The 25,815-nt window shown below is 35.7% G+C and overlaps 1 protein-coding gene across 2 annotated transcripts in view; it reads right to left on the reverse strand.

Annotated features, from left to right (window-relative positions):
- Nucleotides 1-14,767, reverse strand: part of LOC149205988 (uncharacterized) — a 72,584-nt gene extending 57,817 nt beyond the window's left edge. Inside the window, exon 1 of one of the 2 annotated variants that reach the window (XM_089395247.1) lies at nucleotides 14,383-14,767. The gene's annotated coding sequence lies outside the window, so the exon portion shown is untranslated. The remainder of the gene's footprint in view (nucleotides 1-14,382) is intronic. The other variant, XM_089395246.1, reaches the window with a different exon arrangement.
- Between the last annotated feature and the right edge of the window lie 11,048 nt (nucleotides 14,768-25,815).

The raw sequence follows: 25,815 nt of genomic DNA on the forward strand, positions 1-25,815 counted from the left end.
AACTTTTAAACAAAACATCATTGAACTTGAAAAAATCTAAAGTTCTAAATTCTAATGACTTGCCACTTACGTGACATCAAATCCAAATAGTCCAGTACCATCCCAATACCTCTTTATCTCGTGATTGATTGTGTTGTGAATCTTGGGATCAAGTACCATCATGTGAAGACAAGTATGGATGCTTTCCATCACCTTGCCATCAAAATCAAAGTTGCATTTGTAGGAAAATGTGAGGTTGAGAAAAAGTGTTGTTGCATGAATGGGTTGATGGAGCATCTTCGTCCACCAACTATCAATCGAATATCTCGTAACATCATTTGTTTATTAAATCCAGGGGTACCCTTTCCCACATAATCAGCTCAGATAGTTTCTTTCGCTCTATACATGGCCTCAAACAAATAAGCCATTGCAAGCTTATCACTATCAACTAATCTCAAAACCTTTACTAAAGGTGCACTAGCTGAGCAAACTTCTACTCCATCCTAAAAGGAGTCAATATACACCAATTTAGAAATGGCTCTCCCACCCTCTCTCCTATTGTACCTATAATCACACCACTCTATCACAAACAGAGATTTGCTTCAACTCAAATTGACATATCAATCACCTCCTTGATGAGGGAGAGTTTACCCATATCCTCAGGCATCAAATCAATACAATGTGCAACGCATGGAGTCCAGAAGAATGGGTGGTGCTTGTGCATAAGCATCTTACCAACAACCACATAATTAGTTGTGTTATCTGTTATGATTTGCACCACATTGTGAAAACCAATCTCCTGGAGGAACCCATCCATCAACTCACATATCAATGTCGCATCTTTTACATGTGCCAATGCATCCATTGATTTGATAAACATGGTACCTCTAGGATAATGTACCAAGGAATTTAGAAGGGTCCTACCCTTCTTATCTATCCAGCCATCAGACATGTCTATGCATCCAAAAACATCGCATGACTACTTCAACTCTGCTAATATAGAGTTGTTGTCCTTCTTTTCTTCTTAAAGGATTGGCCCCCACAAAACCTGATATGTAGCGCCTTTATACCGTTGGCCAACAACAGTAATAGCATCATACATTGGCTGCTAAAATGGATTGTTTTTGGCGATGCTAAGAGGTAAGTTACTCCAGAAAAGACACCTCCCCATAACCCTATCTGCTTCTTGCTTCTTCTTTTTTTCACTGACTTGATGGAAGGTTGTGCTCCAACTTCAGTTCATGGAACAAAAAATGATTACCTCTTGGAAGGTGAAGTTGTGGAGCCCATCCCACTACCTCAACCTCAATGGTAGATAGCCCTGAAGATTTGGTTGCACATTTGGCCCTGTTTGCAACTGCCTCTTCTTTATTTTTATCCTTTGCATGAATTGAATAATGCATGCCTCGCATAAGCTCTGGGCTAAATTTGACTTCAAGACAAATCCCAACATCACGCTTGGGGATTTTAGCCAAATGGTATTTCAACTTGCTAATCCTTCATGTCATAAGATTCCGGCACACTTTGCAACTCAATCATCGTCGGTTTGTCCCATCTTCGGGTTCCCCATACTGCCAAAATGGATCCAAGACATTTGGCATATTTTAAGTGGAAATGAACAGCTTCAAAATTCAATCCTAGGGCACCAAAAACAAAAACAAAAAATGCCATTAAATGCCCACTAGACAAAAAATAGCAATTTATTCATTTAAAAATCAAACTTTTTAGAAATTTAAATTAGATTATTTGCAATGAAAAATGACAATAAGAGAGTCTATAAAAAAACTAAAATCAAGCTTGTTATCTCATTATAAAGAAAACCCTTATATTGTTTTATAGGCATGAAAATCATGGAAAAATGACTAAAAGATGAAAAATGTAAGCAAGCATGCATAAATTTGTGGAAAAAATCATTAACATCGTGGTATTTAAGAACATACCTGTGAATGCAAGATTCAACACCATTTGGTAAATGAACTTGAATCCAGTGTTTTAAAAAACGTCCTAGTCGAAACCGAAACGACCGAGCCAAACCGAGCCAAGGCTTGGCCAAGTCAGCTCGATGGCCAATTCGGTTCTGTCGGTCGAGTTGTTACCAAGCTGGCCGAGTCAATCTCAACCAGCTCAGTGGGCGCGACCGAAAAGCAATTTTTTTTTTGTGTTGTTTTGGGGACCCCAAAGCCCATTCTTTTGTCTTTGGGTTCTTTGGGGTCCATTTCCCTCTCCCAAACCCTATAAAAGCTACCCAACCCCTCTCATTTCCTCACAGCTATCTCATTGCATTTGAGTGAGAATTTGTGAGGAGTTTGTGAAGAGTTGTGGAGTTTGTTTTTGGAGCAGCAGTGAGGAGTCTTGGGCAAGCATTGGAGCAGGAGTGAGGAGCTTCTTGGGCAGCCATTGGAGCAGCATTGAGGAGTTGGTTTGTTGGAGCAACTTTGAGGAGGCAGTTTGTGCCTAGAGGTATTTTTTTTTTCACTTCTAAAAATCTGCTTTTGCGTGTTTATTTATTTTTTTGTGCAAATCTGGAAATTGAAAAGAGTGTTTTTTGTGAAAGAAATGAACATTGAAGCAATGCTATTTTTTTGTTTTCATTTTCAGAATTTTTCCTTTCATTTCCAAGTCAAAAAATGGCTCCTAGAGTGAAAGATGTTGCTTGGGCATATGCTGAAATGGTTGATAATCAAATGCATTGCAAATTTTGCCATAGAAAAATTAAGGAGGGTCTTGGGGGCATTAATAGGCTGAAACAACACTTGGCAAGGATTAGAGGCCAAATTACTCCATGTGAATCACCACAAATTGGGGAGATTAGAAAGGAGTTGTTAAATAGCTATGAGAAGTTTCAAGAAGAAAAAGCTAGGCAAAAATAAATAGAGGCTGAAATTGGGAGGAAGAGGAGTATACAAAAAATGATGGCTACCAACCCCCATTTTGATTTTGAGGGTTCTTCTTCTATCCCTTGTACTGATGCATCCAACCCCTTCAACTATGTTCCTCCCTCTTTGTAGTCTATTCAAGAAAAGGGTAAGGGTAAAATGAAAAAGAAGGGTGATATGAATATCAAAAGTTATTTCACTGTCGCACCTCCTCTGCATCAAATGCATTTGGTCCTGAAACTAATAGAACTTTTTTTTGTTAATGGAAAACCTGTGAGCAATTTAGGAAACCAACGTTTCGGACTAGCTAGGTGAGTCCATCATCAGGGCAATGAGATCTTTGCAGCCCACTTTAGATGACCATTGGAAGAAATAATTGAGGAAGACTGCTTATGATTACATATCTAGATGGTGGTATGATGTTGATATCCCCTTTAATGCTTACCATTCACCATATTAGGAGCCTATGTTTGATGCCATATTTGCTGTTGGAAAAGGCTTCAAAGGCCCTACTATGCATGAGTTAAGGGGGTATCGTTTGTAGAAAGAAATTTCCTCCATTAATGAGTGTTTGAAAGATTTCAAAAACTCATGGGCAAAAACAGGATGTACCATAATGTCAGATGGATGGACAGATCAAAAGAACCGTACCATCATAAACTTTCTTATCTTCTGCCCACAAGGAACCATGTTTCTAAAATCAGTTGATGCATCTGATAGGGTGAAAGTGGACAATTGTTGTTTCATCTATTGGATGAGATTGGTGAGGAGATGGGGGTGGCTAATGTTGTTCAAGTCATCACAGATAATGCCTCTAACTATGTTCTTGCTGGTAAACTGTTAGAGGAAAAACACAAAACCATCTTTTGGACCCCATGTGTTGCACATTGCATAGACCTCATGCTTGAGGATATTGGCAAATTAGATTGGGTCAAGAACACTGTAGATCATGCCAAAAGCATAACAAAATTTATCTACAATCATTCATGGATTTTGAGCCTAATGAGGAGACACACAAGGGCAGGGATATTATTAAACCTGCCATCACTAGATTTGCAACTCATTTTTTGACATTGCAATCTATGCTTTCACAACATAGAAACTTGCAAAAGATGTTTTCTAGTGATGATTGGAATCAAAGCCAGTGGTCTCTCAAACAAGAAGGCAAAGAATTGAAAAAGAAAGTTAATGAAGAAATATTTTGGAGAAAGGCAGCAGAGACTGTGAGGGTTTCTGAGCCACTGGTTAAGGTGTTGCAGTTGGTGGATGGGGAAAGATTGGCTATGGGCTTCATTTATGAGGCTATGGATCAAGCAAAGGAGAAAATAAAGAGGGCATACAAGGATAGAGTGGCTAAGTATGGGCCCATTTGGGCAATCATTGATGAAATATGGAACAATCAACTCCATCGCCCTATACATGCAGCTCGGTATTTTTTGAACCCACGGTATCATTATAAAGCTCTGGCGACAGGAGCTTTGAGTGGGGAGGTTAGAGATGGATTGATTGACTGCATTGATCGCATGATCCCATTGGAGTGTGATCAACTGGAGATACACCGAATGATCCGGTTTTAAACAGGAACGCAATAAAATACAAAGATAACCATAAAGACAGATATGCAGCGGAAATAATACTTCATTTCATTAATGGAAAATACTGAAATATGCTTACAACCAGAAATGGAAATAAACCAGCTAGGGCGATGGTAGCTTATCTCTGAGAAGAGATGTGTGGCTACATGCCTCTGAACTGTTCCGAACTGTGTTACAATGAGGCTCGAAGGCCTATTTATTGTTGAGAAACAATTGAAAACCCTTAACAATCCAAAACCTAACCCTAGAAGATGAAACGCCAAACTGTGGGCCTCGTTTGGGTAAATTGGTACACCAACTTCCCGAGGTTGTAACTTTGGCATACGATCTCCGTTTGACGCGTACAATAGCTCGTTAGAAAGATCTATCCGAGCACTACCACTTTGGGAGGCCTCAGATTTCCAAAAAAACGTCGTTTAGGGCCTCAAAACGGCTCCGGAAGTTCAAGACCCGAAAAACTACTAAAAATAGTAAACTGCTATAATTTAGGAAATTGAAAAAGTTGAAAGAGACAGTTGTGGGGCTCCAAATGGGATAGGTGGGTGGCCACCAACATCCACCTGGATCATTCCTCCCCCCTTAGGAAGAAATGGTCCCCATTGCGTTGAGTTCCTCCCTGAGATGAGGAAGCTTCTGCTGAGCTGGGTCTCTGGTGAGCTGTTTTGCAATCTCTGATGTGTCCAAAAATGGTGGAAAGCATGGTCGACGACGGTCCACATTGAACACTCGGTGCAAGCGAAGGAATGGAGGAATGTTGTGCTTCAAAGCATTGTTGCCCGTAGCCTTGGTACTGGTGTAAGGACCATGTCGAAGTGGTCTAAGTTTCTGATGGGTTCTGGTAAGGCGTTCTCTCTGTCGATGCAACCAGACTTTGTCGCCCACCTGAAACTTGTGTGGTACCCCTGTGGGTGAGGAGAAGTTGTTCCTGTGTCTTGTCATGACCGTATCCCTTTGCTGCTGCTGCTGCATGGAGGAATCCTTCGCGGGGGCCATGGATGTAGCAACGATCTTCCCCATACAGATGAATTTCCTGGTCTGGGAGATGAGCTTGCTGCCTTTCTTAGCGGTGATCAAAGATGTGGCGGTAGGTGGGGCTACCTCCGGTATCCTGTATAATGAATTATTCAAAGAAATAATGACAGCACGAGGCCTTGACTCATACACAGCATGTCGCCTCCACAAGTATGGTTGGCCTAGTAATACATCACAAACATCCAGAGGTGTAACATCACACAATACCTCGTCTGTGAAGGGCTTGATGTTGTAGGGAAGGCGGCACTGCTGGCGAACTTTGAGATCTCGTCCTTCATGAAGCCACCCGATGCTGTACAGCTGCGGGTGCGGTGTAGTCGGTAGGCCCAACCACTTCACGACCTCTGCTGAAATGAGGTTCTTTTGGCTGCCACTGTCGACAATGAATTGTAGCGGCGAACCCTTCACCCACATCTGTGAGTGGAAAAGACACTCCCCTTCTGGATTTTCGGGCTCATCTTTCTGGATCTTGGCGGTGGCAATAGTGGCGCTGGGATCCGCATCAATGATCTGCTTCCCTTTGCCATTCCCCTTGTCAGGTTCTGGCTCAAGGTCGGAACATGCATCTGATTCGGAAGCCTTCAACTCAGCCACCAGCGACTGCTTGGTCCGACACTCACTTGTGTTATGAGTGGGACTCTTGTGGAACTCACACCACTTCCCTGTGTCCTTCTTCGGCTTCATGGTGTTGTTCTTTTCTTGCGGCTTCGACGGGTTGTCTTGGGTCACCCCGCCTTGGCTTTGTCCTTTGGGCTTCGGATTTGCAGATCCAAAGTCTCGCTTCTTCTGTTTGAACTTTTGCTCGATTTTGACAGCGTATCGGTATGCCGTGCCGAGCGAGGAGATGTTCAAGAACACCATCTCTTCCTAGATGTATCTGTGCAGGCAGCCACGGTATTTGAGTACCAGATGCAGCTCAGAATCTTTGATACCCAACTGTGTGCAAAGGGTATGAAAAATGTTTGTGAACTCCGGCACATCTTGGTCTCGTCCCTGCCGCAGTGTGGTCCATTTGATGTATTTGTCCTCGTAGCTTTTGACAGGGTAGTACTACTCCTTGATGGCATCCCGGAAGTCATTCCAAGTGGGTGCGGCTGAAAATAGTGAGCCTGTACTTTCATCCTTCTGCTCACAGTAGGTTTCCCACCAGTCCTTGACGTGGGGGGCTGCTTTGAGAAAAGCGAAAACAATCTTTTCTCGATTTGAAAATTCATGAACAGAAAAATACCCATCTAGCAGATTTAACCATTTATCTACGGCATCTGCGTCTATTTGACCCTCGAAGATGGGGATTTCATAATTAACTTGTACCTTAAAGGGTGTGGCGTTTCCAGAGTAGCTGTTGGAAGCCGATGCGTCGCCTCTGGGTAGCCGCTAAAGGATCTGCGCAAAGCTACCATCATCGCGTTCCTTTGCCGCTCGAGGACTTCTTCGAGCAAGATTTTGATAGGATCTCCTACCCCCTCGTCTTTCTTCTCATCCGCCATGGGAGGTCGTCGAGATTTGCAAGGCTGGTCTTGCAAAGGTTTGACCAGTTCAAGCCCTAACTCCTTATATCTCGACCTCGTTGGGGACATGCAAAGAAAAACAGAGAAAAAGCAGACCGCTCTGATACCACTGATCCGGTTTTAAACAGGAACGCAATAAAATACAAAGATAACCATAAAGACAGATATGCAGCAGAAATAATACTTCATTTCATTAATGGAAAATGCTGAAATATGCTTACAACCAGAAATGGAAATAAACTAGCGAGGGCGATGGTAGCTAATCTCTGAGAAGAGATGTGTGGCTACATGCCTCTGAACTGTTCCGAACTGTGTTACAATGAGGCTCGAAGGCCTATTTATTGTTGAGAAACAATGGAAAACCCTTAACATTCCAAAACCTAACCCTAGAAGATGAAACGCCAAACTGTGGGCCTCGTTTGGGTAAATTGGTACACCAACTTCCCGGGGTCGTAACTTTGGCATACGATCTCCGTTTGACGCGTACAATAGCTCGTTAGAAAGATCTATCCGAGCACTACCACTTTGGGAGGCAACATAAGTCCATGTTGCCCCAGATTTCCAAAAAAACGTCGTTTAGGGCCTCAAAACGGCTCCGGAAGTTTAGGACCCGAAAAACTGCTAAAAATAGTAAATTGGTATAATTTAGGAAATTGAAAAAGTTGAAAGAGACAGTTGTGGGGCTCCAAATGGGATAGGTGGGTGGCCACCAACATCCACCTGGATCACCGAAAGGTCACAACCTTCAGCAAAGCCACAGATACCTTAGGTTAAATTGTTTATAATTTGAAAGTTGGATATAATTTGTTGAAACTTGAGCTAACTCATTACACTACTATGTTTTTTGCAACACAATGGTGGGAGGCTTTTCGTAGCCATTGTCCTCAATTTCAGAAGTTTGCAACTCGTATTTTGAGTCAAACTTGTAGTGCTACTGGGTGTGAGCGCAATTGATCTGTCTTTGAGAGGATTCACACAAAGAAGAGAAATTGTTTGGATCAAAAACGGTTAAATGATCTAGTTTGCGTCCAATACAACCTCTAGCTCATATGCAACCAACTGTTAAACAAAAGACCTTATTCAAATCCCATTGTGTTGGAAGATATTGATCCAACATCAAATTGGGTAGTGGAGAGTCATCCAGCAGAGTTTGATTCTGATGAGGATCTTGCTTTGGATTTACAGGTCGTGGCATCACTTGAGAAAAATGTTTAGTTGAATGCAGATCCACTTGTACCAGCCTCAGGCCCAATCCCAAGTCCTCCAGTTCCAGGTGCTTCCTTTGCTCAACCACGATGGAAGCGCGTATCTCTTCTATCTCAGCGTGCAACTACTGCACAGCCTGCTAGTGCTACCACTACTACAGTTGCAGTTGTAGATGATGAGGAGGAGCCATGGGTTTCCCTGTATGACTATGATTCAGAGGTTGAGCCAGATGATGTTGGCTCCTCTAACAGTAGCCAGTAGTACTGGTCAATGGTGACTAGTGATGTTTCACAGTTTACTTTTGTTGTAGAGGCCATTTCTAGCCTCCTTGGTTATGTGTTTTTGTTTTGATCTCTATATCATCATCATGTATGTATTGGACAGTGCACTGGGTGCCATTTTGATATAATGGATATATTCATGAGCCTACTTTGATCATATGTTGTCTTCTATCTATATTCTAAAGCTTTGTGTTTGGAAACATGAATGAAAATCTTTAAAATTATGTTTTTTTATAGAAAAATAAATATTTAATGTATTTTTTACAACGACCGAGTCATTAAAAATCAAACCGGCCGAGTCATTAAAAATCAAACCGGCCGAGTCGATATCAAGTCGGAGTCGGAGTCGACCCTCGGCCGTTTCCAAGTCGAAGTCGGAGTTTTAAAACATTGCTTGAACCCATGATCCACTTAAAAATCTTTGATGGTGATGATGATGGTTGTTTAGCGCTCAAGCTCTCTTTAATGATGACCACAAGCCCTCCTTCCTTCTTCAACAACAAACGCACAAAAATGACCCAAAAAAACATAATCGCCTTAAAACCTTGTGGCTCTATCAACTAGGCATTTTTTTCCACTGTGGCGTGAGATTTCTAGAAATAGTGTAATGTTTCATTAAAAAATCATGATCTTTTCAAAAGACAAAATCACGATTTTTCGGCAAGGGGAAAATACCATATTTTTGTGACATCAACACAAAATCGTCAATGTTCTCAACACGGATAATAACCCCTCAATTCTTGTATTTTATTTTTTCCATTTTGAACACACCTAACTGGTTTAGGATATTTTAATTAAAATTCAAAATTGTAAACCTTAGGTTGAGTGCCTAAGTATTGATCTATTAGCACTTCATTGTTCTAATTCTTCATTGAGACCCTTTTCCTAAGTTTCGTTGTCTAATTAGTCACCAATTGTTGTAACTTAGAGTCCATGTGGTACACATGAGACTAGGCACTTCCCCTTTTGGCATGTATTGAGAAAACACATAAAAAATCCAAGTCACCCTAGCCTCAAATATCCTTGTTCACACATGATAACCTTTCTATGTCACGTCTTTATCCTTTTGACCCAAGTTTTGAGGAATTATTTGGTCTTCATGTTTGCCTAGGAGCTTTTTATCCATGTGCCCTTTGGTTTCAGCCTTCCACTTCATTATTTACACCTCAACACATGAATCCCTAGGCTACTAGATGGTGTGCTCCACTATAAGGACTTATTTGACCTTGCTCACACCTTTACACACATGTGAAGTGAATTATAACTTGGACCTTTGCAAAAATTTCAAAGGGTGCACTTATGAAAGGAGCTATTTACATTTTCTTGGTTGAAAAGGCTTCTAGAGGAGTTAACTAATGAGGACACTTGGCATTTTCATGCATATATAGAAGAATGCCTTCATCCTTAGAGATTTACACGTGGAAAACTGTTCAAGTTCGCCCTACTCATTAGACCAAGCAATATTATTGTTTGGAAGAGGTTATTTGTTGAAGATCACTCTAATGAAAAGACTTGTACACTTGACATCCATGCACATGTTTGGGAAAGAACTCTATAGGAGTTACCTAATGAAGACACCTGGCATTTTCATGCATATCTAGAAGAATGCCTTCATCTTTAGAGCTTTACACATGGCAAACCACTCAAATTCACCCTACTCATTTGACCCAGCAATATTATTGTTTGGAAATTGTTATTTGTTGGAAAACACTCTCTTGAAGAGACTTTCACACTTGACATCCATGCACACATTTGGGAAAGCACTCAACCTCATTTGACTTGGTAATTATATTATTTTATTGAGGTAGTTATCTTTTGGATAGTGCCTTGCATCTAAGGAAAACTTCCTTTGCAAGAAGATAGGGATGGAAGGAGGCGACATGTGGCACTAAAACCATCTAGAACATTTTATCCAAGCATATTTCTATGGGCTCTTGATCAAGTTCGCCCCCTACCTATATTTTCTTAGGGAAATAATATTTTATTGGATAGGAAAGTTGAGCTAAAACCTATATAAAGCTTTGTTCTCCTCATTTTGTACATGGATTTGGAATAAAAGATAAATGGGAGAACTTGCTCCAAGTTTGTGCAATGAAGGTAACCTTGTTATGTAAAGTTATGTTGTTATTTATGCACAATCTATTATGTGTGGCAGATATATTCTAAGAGCACCACTGACAAATTTATTATGCTTGTTGAGAAGTATCAAAAGCCAAATCTAGGAGTAACTTGTCTTAAAGATGAGAAGCTCATTAGAGAAAATTTCAACCTAAAAGTGGCCTCCTAAGGAAAGATAATAAAATAATAGTTAAAATATTAAAATAAGAGTTATGAATTTTTGAGAGAAAAGAAGAAAACTACATTTTTTTATTTGTTATTTTGGCTTATCTCCTTATAGGTTTACTCGAACTTCAAGTGTAGACACTCATTGGATGTGGAATTAAATTCCACATCCAACAAGCATCCATTATGCATACTTTTCAGAATACCAAGTTGATAAATATTGAAGATCCATTAAAAAAGTGTGTTGATGAACACATTTTTTAATGTATCTTCAATTTTTTCCAATGTGGGTCTTCTCAAAAGTATGCATACTGGGTGCTCGTTGGATGTGGAATTTAATTCCGCATCCAACAAGTGTCTACATTTGAAATTTGAGTAAACCTATGAAGACATAAGCCAAAAATACAATTAAAATAGGTAGTTTTTCTTCTTTTCCCTCCAAAATATTTACATGTACCTATTTTTAAATTTAAAGTATTTTGATTGGTTTACATATTATGACATGGAAATTACATGAAAATTTCATTGGCACTTTTAGGCTGAAATTTCCTCTAATGAAAGCTATAAATCTCCCTTGTGCACTGAAATTTCCTCTAATGAAAGCTATAAATCTCTCTTGTGCACAAAGAGAGTGCGAGTAGGATTTAAAGCCATATACTTCATGTGTAGAAGCTTAGCCACATCCTAGACTGGGTTTGGTTGTGGAGCTTATATTGTGAGCCCCTTCCCTTCCTTCCCTGTAACTATTTGTTTGCTAAAACCTTTTTATTACAATCAACCCTCTCAAATTGCATCTATAACTCCATAGCCCAAGAGATAAGGCACTAGATTTCCCCTTCCCTTTATCATCTCATAGCCCATCCTTTTAAAACTCTCCATTTCCATGTGTTCATGTTGTTAGGTTCCTTTACTGCCACTCTATAACCTATAAAGTGAGCCTAGCAACCATAGGGAGGCCCCTGTAACTTAGGATTCCCTTTTGTCTAAAGTGCAGAGGAGGGATGGTGAGGTGACAATGGCCATCCTCGTAGTTGCAAGTCTCCATCTACGTGTTAGGACTTGTCATCTTCGGGTGTGCAATCGTGTGTCAACAGAAAGCACAAATACTCTATGATGTATTGTGACCATATGTTAGTTGAATAATGCATTGAACATGCTTTGAAGTGTGGACTTTTTCTTCCAAAACGTTTTCCTCCAGAAAATTGTTGTGTAATGGTTTGCTATTTCTTTCATTTGTTTTTTGCTTATCACCTACAATCGTTTGCTTAAAATTTTCTGCACATTCTTCTCTCATTGGGTAGTATGGAAAGCATATTCCACACCTCTACTTCTTTTCAAAATCCCACTTTGTGACATGTTTGCTCTTTGTGAATCAATTGTTGTTGAGATGTTGACTTGGCCTTAAGCCCTGCAGAATCCAACTTACCCTTGGTACCATCCTCAAAATGAGGGAAAGTACCTAGTGGATTTCCATGGGAAATGCATTACGCGGATTATAAAATTAAATTTGAGAATTTACCAAAAACAATTTTAAAAATTAAATAAACAAACTAGCTGTGTCATTGGACAAATTCATTATGAGGCACTGCAGCCAATTTTATCAGATGATTACATCTAGTGTGAAACACAGCCATTAAGAAGGGTAAATAACCATTGACAAGATAGTAAGTATTGTAAGAACATGCCTAAATAATCAAGTTGGTCATCAGAAACATTTTCAAAGAGCAATGAAAAAGTTAAAAACCTCTTTCAAATTTCAGCTTAATCTATCTACCTGTGCAAAATAGCATTTCATCAATTTATAAACCTTTTAAACTACTCAAGCAACTAAGATGAACCAAATCATTAGTTTTCTTACCTTTGCACTGAATCATGTTAAAGATTCTATTAAAATTTAAGAAATCCATCCATTAAATTCTGTACTTCTGAAATGATCCTCGAAGCATCTTGCAACGACCAGGTAAATTTATGACATTTTCTTAAAGTTAAAAGTTGCTAACTCAATCTGCAAAAATAATTCATCAGAAATAAGTTCGAAAACAATCTAATCAAAACAGGCCTTTGTTGACTTGACAAATCACTAAGGGCTGTCTCCAGAGCTTGTTGGTTGAGGTGTTCTCAATGTACAGCGTGGGTAGGGAAGATGCTAATTACTTCATGTGTGCAGCTCTTGTGTAAAACCTGCGGTAAAATATAGTCCTGTGGGGCTACCAGCCACCACCTCCTCTTGTAGTTGGCAGTTAATACCACCCTCCATCCAGAAAACCAGGGAAGAGGAGGAAATCTGTGGGAAACTAGCATGGTAGCAGCTTCCTCACTCTGAACTCTTAATACATGGGAGGGTCATGGAAAAGAATATACACCTATTGTGGATTCCATATTAGATTTAAAAAAAATAGCATTAATCCATCCGACCAATTAAATGCATCTCAAAGATTTTGATCCCTCTGGGGATTTAATAAATATGGGATTTTGATGGATCTATACTAGTAAACTAAAAGAAATTTCACCTTAGTAATCTGTCATTTCACACAGACTTCTGCTAAGCAATTCTATTAAAGTGAGTTGAAGTAAATCTGACAAGACTCTGCAGCTATTTTTCCTCACCTTTTAATATATCTGCTGATATTATTTCAGGAATTTACTGGCAACTATCATAGCCTATTTTGATGGCAAATATGCCAGCTGATGTAACAGGAAATATGATTATGTCTATAATGGCCAAGTCACCATTATGTTGCTTTCTTCTGTCCATAATGGCCAAGTCACTTGCTTCTGCTTCCAAGTCAGTTATCCAGCTATTGCACTGTACCCGTTATTGTGCCAAGAGGTTCTCTAGAGCCCAGTATAGGGAGATATAAAGAGATTGCCACATTAGTAATGCTAAACAGCAGTGTAATAATGAAATGAAAAAAAAAAATCAAAGAAAAATTTACAAATTTTATTTACGAATCAGCTGCTTTAAATATAGATATAGATATAAACATACCACCATTTTTAGATCTATCTAAATTTCAGATCTGTGGAGCACCTAGAACCAGAAGGATAAAATCCTAAGTGCTGAACTAAAATATAATAGAGCTTACAAATATTCAAGGCTGCTAACATCTGTTTCAATTAAAAATACTTAGAAGTGTGCGCAACCTATACAATTTAATAACGAGTTTAAATTCATCTTAGCTCCAACTCAATTCAATGTATAATGTTTTTAATGTTTTTAAATATCAGAGGATGGATCAAATTTAAACTTTAATGTTTTTTTATACTTAATATAGAAGATCCTCCCACCTGGGTTAGGGCTGTAAAGCACCTCGCTCTTCTTGGTGCAAAAATTATCAAAACAAATATGCTTAACTGCAGATCTGACAGATGTCTTAACTTTAAATAAACACTATCAAACGCGCTTTACAGTAATTGAATGCAATAACTCGATCTACATAATCATCTCTGCATATCCAAGTCAAGTTCAAACAAGGAGAACGCAATCTTTACTCAATTAATTTCTAGATTTACTTTCGCGGTCCTGTCAGTGGGAACAACCGTCAGAAACAAGATTCTAACAGAGCAAACAGGAAGACTTTTGGCAGAAAGAAAGGGGGAGAGAACTCAAAACACTGCTTACATGTAATTGGGCGAATCCGGGCTGGTTTCTGTCTCTCTTAGCTAAAAACAGAATTCAGACGAAATTGATTCGGACAAAAAAGCTCGAGAAAGAGATGAGGATAACTGAGCTCCCGGCCCAACGTCCTGCGCATCTTCGGATCCTATGTTAATTCGTTCATTCAACAATTACTTCGGATCCCCATATACATAGCGATAACCAGTCCACCAAGAAAGCCCACAGTATTATCTCTCTTTCTCCCAATCCCGAAATGATCAGACAGGATATGCATATGGCTTGGCAGGTCATGGCGCTGCCCAGATAAAGCAAATGGCAAAGTCTTTGACCACGTTTACACGTGGCTCATTGAGAGTAAGAGGCAGTGGCAACAGGGGGTAACTTCAAAACATTTCTCACAGGACAATACTTCTCGTATATTCAACTACTTCGTACCTAATAAATATTATCCGCCCCTTGTTTAGCCAATTGTTTTAACCCAAACAACAGAATACTCTGAGAACTACCCTTTTTGGGTTTGAATAAAGCTGGTGGGGATGTTTTTATGGTCAGCTTTATCAATTTCCTCCATTTTACTTGATATTTAGTTTTCAAATTATTAAAATGATTAGTGGGGTAGTCATCACTAGTGGCTATAATATAAGTTTACTAATCATCATTATTTAAAGAAAATTATTCCACTTGAAATTATTCTTTTATTTAAGGAAAACTACACTATTTGGAATTACTCACTTCTTGTTTATAAGACCAAATTTTCACTCCTACCAAATACTTCTAAATCTTTCGTTAACTTGTTTCCTTGCATTGGAAAAAATAAATCTTAACTAAAGGAAACAATGTAAAAACATACTCCACACCCAAAAAAAAATTATTTTAACTTACATTAAAATAATTTAAATTCAAACTATGAACTATAATAATCATTTATAATTATTTCTTTTTTATTTATATTTAAAAAAATCAAATTATAACTCCTAAATATTTTATTTTTAATTCAAATGGTTCACATTTGATTTGTGATTACACTGAAATCAATTTGATTTGTGATTACACTAAAATCAATTCAATTAAGTCCACCTAGGTTCATGAAAGTGAAAGTGTACCAACCTTATAGTATTCTTTTAGATAAGGGAATTTTTTTAAATATGTTAAAGAAAGTTATTAATAGTGGTATATTAATTGGTTTTTATATTATTATTATTATTATTATAAAATAATTATATGAAAATGTCAAATAATTTTAATAGTTTGGTGAATTCTACTCCGATTGGGGTGTGTGCCGGAGGATCGTAGGGATGGCAGACAGTTATGAGGAGTAAAGGTTGGGTACCATCCACCACCCCCCCACGCGCTCATGGTGATGGGCGCGGTGGCCCTTTGCATGAATACATGCAAGGTTGGTGGGAAAGGTGGCAGGCTTAGCAAGGACAAGGCAAGAGGCATAGCAGGTAAGGAAGGACAGGGGAGAGGCAATTGCATTGTCGATTGTGGAGTTAAGGCAAGACAGGGGAGTGTTAACTGCATTGTTGTGTGCAGATTTGGGAGTTGGAGCACTGGAGCAGGGAGGCAGAGGCATTGTTGACAACATCTGTGGAGCGAGCACGGGTATGTATCTTAGACCTGCAACCCCATTGCAATGACGAATTGGTTTGTTTCTGGCTGGAGGGATCAGGAGAAACCTCGGGAGGGGAATTGGTGGATTTGTTGGGGAAAACACCGCAGGTATGGTATGGTCGTTGTCTGGTTATGCGTCCTAGTTATAAGGCTCCTGAGCTTCGACTTGGCCAATGGTCGAGAAGCCCCTCCTGAGAGTTGCACTGTGAATTCGCGTCATAATTGGGATGGAACTGGAGAAGCCATTCACTAGGGATGGGTAGGCTATAAGGAAAGCAGAGCGGCGGCATAGTTTGACTGGGGGGAAGGATCACCTGTGTATGAGAACCCTTGTGTGGCCGAGAGAGGGGACTGTCAACCACTCTGGGTATGAGCGACAATGGGAAGGGAGTAATGAGAAGCACGCCAGGATATGGAGACTGGCCTCGTCCCATGAATGGGCTGTCACCCAACCTGTATATGGCTTGGAGAGTAATTGTGATAGGATAAGAATTAAGGATAACGATGGCAATGAGATTCAAAGCCAGAAGTTAATACCTCGTTCCTGTGAACAAGTTGTGTACAAAGTGGAGATGGGTCATCCTGCTAGAGGAAGAGGTCATGGCAGACGGGGAAGGGAGCCTGCAAGGGCCAAAGACCCGAGCACTTCGGAACCACGTAGAGGATGGAAATGTGTTGATCACCTCATTAGTGAAGCCACGATGGCTTACAGGGAGGGAACGGATGTAGGCATCCGTAAATTACTGGAAGAGTGGGAGGGAGAAATTAAGGAGCAGAGCGAGACTGAGGAGGAACTAGAGAACTAGAGGACCCTAGTCCCGGATCCCGGGAATACTAGAGGCAGAATAACTCAGTTTAAGCAGACCCTTTATCTCTATTAGCTTATGAAAATCCTGATGGGGAAGGCCATGGAACAAATATCTGTGGGGATGGCTTTGACCCTCCAAGACATGCTCAACTACAAAAAAGATCTGCAGCGAATCCAGTTCCAACTACATAAGCAGGACATCTGTCTAGATAGAATCCAAAGGCACATCCCATGCATCATGCAATTAACTAAGATGCTCAATGAAACAGTCAAGGATCCGACACCGATCGAATCGGCTTTAGAAGAGCAGCAGGAATAGTTAGTTAATATGGTGTCTTTTTGCTTAATTCGGGTACCATTTACTTTACATTATGCATGCTTATGATAGATAGACATTTAGCGTCTTGCCATGAAACTGAGACATATTTAGCTTGGTTAAAAAGCCTGATACTTTATTGTTTTTGGATGGCTTATAACGAGGATAGGTGGCCAACAAACTTGGTTTCCATTTAGGCAAGTTGAGGCCACCTATCTCCCATAAGTGGTGTAAACTTGTTGTTTATAAATAGAAAATGGAAGATCCTGCCAAGCTTAACAAAAAAAAATAGTTTGGTGAATTCTTATTTACTTGAGTTCAAATTTTTGGATATATTTTTTTTAGAAGAGGAAAAAGGAGTACATAAGACTATATACATTTGTTAGTGTGCTTAAAACACACATAAAAAGTTTTGTAGTAGTTTATTATAATACAAAACATTTATTAGCGTATACATAATGTCTAAATAAGCATACATATATATTTGTGGATAAACATCAAAAAGTTTTGTAGTAGTTTACTATAATACAATAATACAAAACATTTATTAGCATATACATAATGTCTAAATAAGCATACATATATATTTGTGGATAAACATCAAAAGCCAACAGATCCAAAAAAGATCCAAAAAAGACCCAATAAAATTGATCGCAATAGATATAGAGCAACATCTACACAAAGCAACATCTACAAAAAAAGCCAGAGGCATCCACAATGTTTGATCGTGTCAAAACTAAAGAGATTGAGGTCATGAAACAATAGGAAGTTGAATTCTTCCCCTCCCCACTAGTGAGTCATTTTGATATTTTTCAAGGAAAATGTATCCTTCGTCAACCTACAAGTATTTCTTAGAAAGGGTGTCTACTATATAATTCAATTCCCTATGTATATCCAGAATAGATAATAGTTGAAAGTGCTTGTGCTCCCTAAATACTTGGTTTCTGTCCCACCAATGTTGAAGGCAATTTGCTCTTTTCTTCAACTAATCTACAACACACCTAGAATCCACGAAGTTATCTCCATAAATGCAGCGATATATATAAGAGCTCAGGCTGCATTGATTTTTACTTTTGTGTTGGAACCACTGTCACATTCAACCAGAGGAAGGAATTCAAAAAAAAAGGAAAAAAAAGATATAAGCCTAATTACATCTATTTTAATAATAACACTTAATTATTCAAAATTATCGATTTTTCAAAACATTATTATTTAAAACAAATATATATATATATAATCATTATTTAAATGTTATATAATCTAAATATTTTTAATAGCCATTAAATTTAATTTTATAAATTTTCATAAATTATATTTTTAATTATTGAAATTATATATATTTTTAAATAAATATTTTTTTGTATTTAAAAAAATATTACATTAAAATTAAATTTTCGTAAATTCAACTTCTTCTTCTTTTTTCTTTTTTTTTTCGGAGAAAAAAACGAACTTTTTATTAATGAGATAAAAAGTTACATTGCATATGCCATAGCATTCCTTTTGCTGTTATGAGATAGAACATACAGCTGTTGCAAACAAAACTGTCCTTCCTAAGAAGGACCACCTGTCAATGAAAACTGCTGAAAACGTTAAAGCCTTAAACTTTTTACTTTTCCAGCCATAAACCTTAAGAAGCCTTCCAAAAAGAGTCATGAACCAGTCTAAAAACGGGTCTCCTCAGTAGAGGAAAACAACCCTTACAAAAAAAGATATTGAGCAATATGTTTTTTGCTAGTTTCCCATATTTACAAAGTTTCAAAAAAAGACACTATGACGAAAGTATCAGAACAGTGATAAAGAGTAAAACAAAACTGAAACGGCATCCCTGGATCTAGATATGAGGTGGCTGATCCGACACATGGATCTGTCCATGATCCTCCTCTACAATTTTCCAGCTGCCCAGATTCTGCTGCAAACCTTCCTTAGAAAGTTTGTCTGCTGATTCATTACGTTCCCTGTATATATGGCACAAAGAGAAACTGTTAAAAGAGATTTTTAGGTCCTGTATTTCTTCAAGTAATGATTTCATCATATAATTTTTGCATGTACTTTGGCCATTAACCCAGTTTATAACGTTTAGAGAGTCTCCGAAGATCTGAATCGTGAAGATATTCCTTTGAATGAGCCAACAAAGAAGGAGTTTTAAGGCTGACATCTCTGCATAGTTATTGGATCCAGTCCCTAGTCCAACTGAAGCTTTTAAAGACTGATTTGCGTTTACATGAATGATCATTCCTGCTCCTGCCCTATTATTCTGCGAGGCCCCATCAAAGTATGCCCAAGGGATGCCTTCTTTTATCTGTTCTTCCCTTATCTGTCTTGGGGTTTTGTTCTCCTCTGGTTCTGGGATATTTGAGTAGATGGAAGCGCTTTGGATTGCTATAGATGATGCAAGAGATTCCTTGTCCTGAAAAATACTCCGGTTCCTGGCGATCCAAAGCCCCCAACAGATGATGGGAGGTAGGTTCCGCATGTTTCCTTCTGGATATTTGTAAATTCAACTTTTTATCATTGAAATTATATTTTTTTTTAAATAAATGTTTTTTATATTAAAAAAAAATTAAATAAATAAAAATTTATTACATTAAAAATTAATTAGCAATCTCAATAATTAACGTTTATGATTTCTAATTTTTTTAATCAAATTTTAATTTTAATTAAAACAAACAACAAAGCAACCACGAATCTTGATTATTTAAAGTAAATTTATTTATTATAATTTGACTTTATTTTGTTAATTTAAATCATACAAGTATTTTAATTTTTTTAAATGAAAGTAGGAAAGGAAATTGTTATTCTGTGTAGCTTTGCCTATTTGATATCATTGATGATGGAGATTGTTTACCGCCATTGTTGATGGCAAACCCAGTGGCGGTGAACCATACAAACCGCCACATCAATGTCACCAAATGTCAAAAGCGCAATCAGCGCGGAAGGTAACAAGCATCTTGTGTCTGAGTACACGTCATTGCATAAATATAAGTAATATATCTTAAAATTCAAATATTTTAAAAATCAGAATTTAAATTTTTTTATAAAATTTAAATAAATTGTTTATTTATAATATTTAAAATATTTTTTTATTTTTAACATATAAATAAATAATTAAAATTTATTTATAATTTTAATTTAATAATAATTAAATTAAATTTTAGTGTTTTTTTATGCTATTTATAATACATACCTATCTTGAATTTGAAGAAAGCATTTAAAAAAATATTTGAATTAATTATAATACTTATCTTGAATTTAAAGAGACCCTTTTCAATAAATTGTCTTCAAAGTAAAGAAAGCACTTTCAATGAGAAATGTAAGTTTGATGTATTTTATAAAATATCTTAAAATAAATAATATTTTAAAATTTAAATTATTTATTTAAATGAAATGTCATTAAATAATTTATGATTATATTAATATAAGTTTATAAAGTATTTGTATCTTAGTTATGATAATGAAATGTCATTAAATAATTTATGATTATGTTAATATAAGTTTATAAAGTATTTGTATCTTAATTATGATAATGATAGTTTTGGAGTGATGAAAGAGAGTAAAATGCGATATGATATCATAAAACAAAAAATTCATTAATTGATATTAATAAAGATAAAATTTTGAATCACATATATTAATTAATTATAATAATTTTATTAAATTTGTAAATCAAACATAAAACTCAAAGTATACAAAAGATAAAATGATTCAAAAGTAACAAAACATTTTTTTTTTGTAATGTTCATGTTTCATCAATAACATAAATAATTATACAATTTTGTATAAATAGTTTTATTTAGATTTTTATGTAACAATTACAATATAAATTAAGAGAAATTTCTTAATTTCTTAATTTTAAAATTTTGTAGCCTAGGCAGTTTAGAATAGATAGTGAAAAGGTGTTTTGTTAAGGTACTCAATAGTGTAAAGGTCATCAACAATACTAATGTTGGTGGCCAAGCTATTTTGATAGCTTAGATGCCCCTAGGTGGTGGCTATTCAAGCCACATGTTAGTCATGTAGTCATTTCAAGACTCCCATAAACTAGCAAACAAAAAAATACCAATATTGATGAAGGTTTATGATAAACTATGTGTTGTAATTGTTAATGTGTTTGAGGTTTCACGAGGACTCTCATAAACTAGCAAACAAAAAAATACCAATATTGATGAAGGTTTATGATAAACTATGCATTGTAATTGTTAATGTGTTTGAGGCTTCAGGTGAACACTTCACCCGTCTTCAGGGACATAAAGCAAACTCAGGGACATCTTAAGTTTGTTTTATGTCCCTGAGACATCAATTTGCTTTATGTCCTTGAAGATGGGTGACTGTTCACCAGAAACGTTGGACACATTAACAATTACAACACACAGTTTACTAGAAGCCTTCATCAACATCAAGTTAATGACTGTGAAATTTTTCATGCTAAAAAATATTAAAGTTTTATGATATTTTGTGCAACAATTAAAAAAAATAAAAAAATTTAAAAAAAATTCTATAAAAAAATTCTATTAATTTTTTTTATTTGCATATTAAACTTAATAATTAAAGAAAATACAAGTAATTGTAAATTTTTTTACTAATAAATTAAAAAACCAATAATAAATATAATTAGTTTGAAATTATCTACGAAATCTTAATATATTTTCATAAACTTTGAAAATAATTGTTAATCACTAAGCTTATGATTACTTGTAAACATAGAAACGTGTTTCATGAAAATAATAATCTTCACAACATAACTCCCATCTATCTTCTATTACCTAAGGCAATCCTCTTAATATTGTGTTCAATTATCTATACAAAAGAAATTTATCTTCACTAATTACTTATTCTCCCATGTTTTAGAATAAACCTCTCAACATCTTATTAACATATTTTTTTACATAGTGTTTCCCCTTTGTGAGTGAGAATAAACAAGTCCCAACCAGAAATGTACTATTAGTTATACTTATAGGTTTTATTCATTTTAGATTTTAGTTTATGTGATGAATTTTATTTTGAAAAATCAAATAATAAAAATTTTGTATTTTAATGGTGTATAATTTAATTTGAATTTTGTTAAAAAAAAAAATATTTTAATGGTATATAATTTAATTTGAATTTTGTTAAAAATATTATTAAGTATACAATATATATGTATAATTTTAAAAATCTTTTTTTAATGCATATATATATATATATATATATATTTATTTATGTTAATTGGGTTATTCTTGGTGGTTGGAAGAAAGGAATGGAATACTTCTCATCTAGGTTTAAATCATGCAAGTGACATGACAGATGTTGCTAGTATTAACAATATTCATATATTTCTCAAATGAATATATATATATATATATATATATTCCCTAATTGATATTGTATTCATAATAGTTGATATCATACATTTACAATTAGGACACTTACAAAGTTGTGTGTGGGTATATATATGCTTCTTTATATTTTTTATATAAATATCTTTCATCCTACTTCTTTATAATTTGTTATATAAATATTTTTTGTCTCTAATTGATATTGTATTTATAATAGTCGATATCATACTTTTATAATTAGGGCACCTTAGAGTTTTCCAATTCCAACATTTTTTGAATTTTTTTTCGTGCCTAGAATTATTTTTAGATTTTCATTTCAAAACATTTCAGTAATTTTTTGGCATATTGACACCCACTTCTTTTGAATTTAATTCCTTATTATACATGTGACTAAATATTACTTCGGGATCATCTCAATTTCTTTCATGTATTTGTTGTAACTTTGCCACATTTACAAATTCATGTTTATAACTAGAAAAACATTGGTACATTTTTACACATGTTTTTAGTGGCCCTCTCCTCTCTCTTCCTCATGATCCCCCAACACTTCTCTAGGAGTATACATTGACAACTCCCAGACGCTCAACAATTTTCCCTCTAACCCCCCCAAGGAAGGAGATTGACTCACTTCATATAAAGAGGCGAGCTACTTTAGCCAACGACAAAATCAAGTTTGTGAGGTTCCACGGGTAATTAATGTACCTTGAAATCCTTGATGTCCTTGTTCATGTCCCCCTTGTCTTCCCTGGCCTTCACAATCTCTTCCTCTTTGTTTTTTATGTTGACTTCTTTGCTAATTGAAGATTCCTATCAAGAAAACATTGGTACTTTTTAACATGTACCATTACTTTATTCTTCATTTCATAAATTTGTATATGAATTGTTTTTGGTCTACAAACAATATCCAATTTTCTTCCAAACCCATACTATGGCGCAACCCAACTCTCTTATGGAATCTATTGGCATCAATGCTCTTAACATTGCTTTACTCTTTACAAATCAATAATAATAGAACTAATGCTTTTTTTATGGGAAACCTTGCATAGAAATTAGAACATTTAAATGAAAATGATATAATACATGATGGCCATGGTCTAAACCCTTGTAGTGGTGTCTCCAACAACCTTGTGTCTACAATTAGGTGGTTGCAACCTTTCAACGTTTTCTACCCCTCCTCTTGTAACAATGTCCATACCTCTTACTCATTATCCATTTTCATTTTTTTTCTCTAGCATCTTCCATCACATCTGACTCCCCTTTTGTTGATGCTAGTGCCATTGAAGAATCTTATAAGCCAAGGAAATCACAAGTATAGTTGGCTCTTGTGCCTATTATCTTTTAGGAACAATATACTTCATTGCTAGCTTTTCAAGTTAGCCTCACAATGAAAATGCCTCAGACTATTCCAACTCCACTACATGGAAAGCCTATGATGTTGAAGAATCATCAATAATTCATCTCCACATTATCATTTTGGTACACACAAATACTCTTGTAATTAACTAAAAATATCCAACATTAATAGGATGAAATTGAGAAATTCATTTACGATAAATAATAATTGATAATATAATTGAATAATTTTTTATACAACTATTTCTAATCTTTTAAATATCATTAAATGGTCGTGACTATTAATGGAGATAACTTACATTATTTATTATATTTTTATTTATGTATTGTTGATATTAGTTGTGTTCATTATAGTTCACCCTCCTTTAAGATGCTTCATCCTCGAAGAAAAATCAAGGGCATATGTTAGTGATCAATTTGGATAATGAGTTAAAAAATAATAATACATTTGATTGTGTACACAAAAACCTTTATTCATCATCAAGATATGCAACTAAATTCTTGAGCAAATCAAAAGGATGTTGTACATACTACATGGATCTAATAAATAGTAAGTACAAAATTATGCATCAAAAGTAATGCAACATGGAACTTGATCCTATAATTTGGCTAGTGATATAGGAACTTCAATGAACATTATATTAGCGTTGCATCCTTCCTTGTCAACTTATTTTCCAACATAATTATTTGAATTTTGATTTTATCTATGTTATGGTCATCACATAAATTCTCTTTGACCCTTTGGGAATCATCACCAATTTGAGAAGGGACCAAAACTTCATTAATAAATGTAGTGCTTATCAACTTATTTTATAAACTAATTGTTTAAACTTTAATTATTTTTCCAAGGAAAGAAATCGGCCTCCCTCTCAGCGCAAAAGAAAGAGTGAGGTTGTTGATACTAGGACACCCACAATTATATATTGACTTAAAAGTATTTTTCTCAGTCTCAAAACTATTTCAACAATAATCATCAAAACATCTAAACGCATCATGTCACTAGCAAAAATTTAGACTTAAATCAATTATCTAAAATAGCTTCAATTAACAATTTTTATTTTTATTTTTTTAATAGCTTTATTAAATTCATTTATTTAACAAATTGACTCATCTTGATTTCAATATTAATATAATTTTTTATTTTTATTTTAAATTATAATTAAATATTTTAGTCTTGCAAACATATTTTTGAAAACTTTCATTTTTATATCTTTATAGTATTCTTCAATTTTTAAAAATATATTGAATAATTAATAATAATCAATAATGTAAATTCACTCACAACACACTTCTACTTGTTTGATGAACCACATGAACCATTCATTCAAGGATCTTCAAAATACTTTGAGGCTATTTTAATTCATTTCTTGTCATTATTTAGTAATACATTTTAGAATAATTTTTTTTAAAATATATAGAATAATTAATAATAATCAATAATGTAAATTCACTCTTTTTTTTTAAATGGGGGCTAGTCCCTAAAAAAGCACGTATTGGGCCCAAATACATTATATACACTATATACATCCATCACATCAATCATATGATACCAATGCACAATCACAATGTTTACATATTGCTGCCGTGCAGCGCCACCATAATGGGATTCGAACACGGCCGGGGAGCATGACATCCGACAGCCCCGACCGCAGTACCATGCACTCATGTGCATCAATAATGTAAATTCACTTACAACACACTTCTACTTGTTTGATGAACCACATGAACCATTCATTCAAGGATCTTCGAAATACTGAGGCTATTTTAATTCATTTCTTGTCATTATTTAGTATTACATTTTAGAATAATTTTTTCCATGGACCAATTATATACTTCCCCTCTTCTTTTTCTTTTTCTTTTTATATTAAAATATATATATATATATATATATATAAAATGTGATGCTAGTTATTTTTTAAAGTTACATTATTTTTAAACTGGAGATAGTGTTACTTTTATAAGAATATTTAACTTTAATAAATAATATTATTTTAACATGTTTTAATATAATAAAATGGTAATATTTATTATTG

Source organism: Pinus tabuliformis, chromosome 1_2 (assembly GCF_031772625.1).
Source record: "Pinus tabuliformis cultivar Carrire ecotype Pingquan chromosome 1_2, CPIR1, whole genome shotgun sequence".
Taxonomy (NCBI): Eukaryota; Viridiplantae; Streptophyta; class Pinopsida; order Pinales; family Pinaceae; genus Pinus; species Pinus tabuliformis.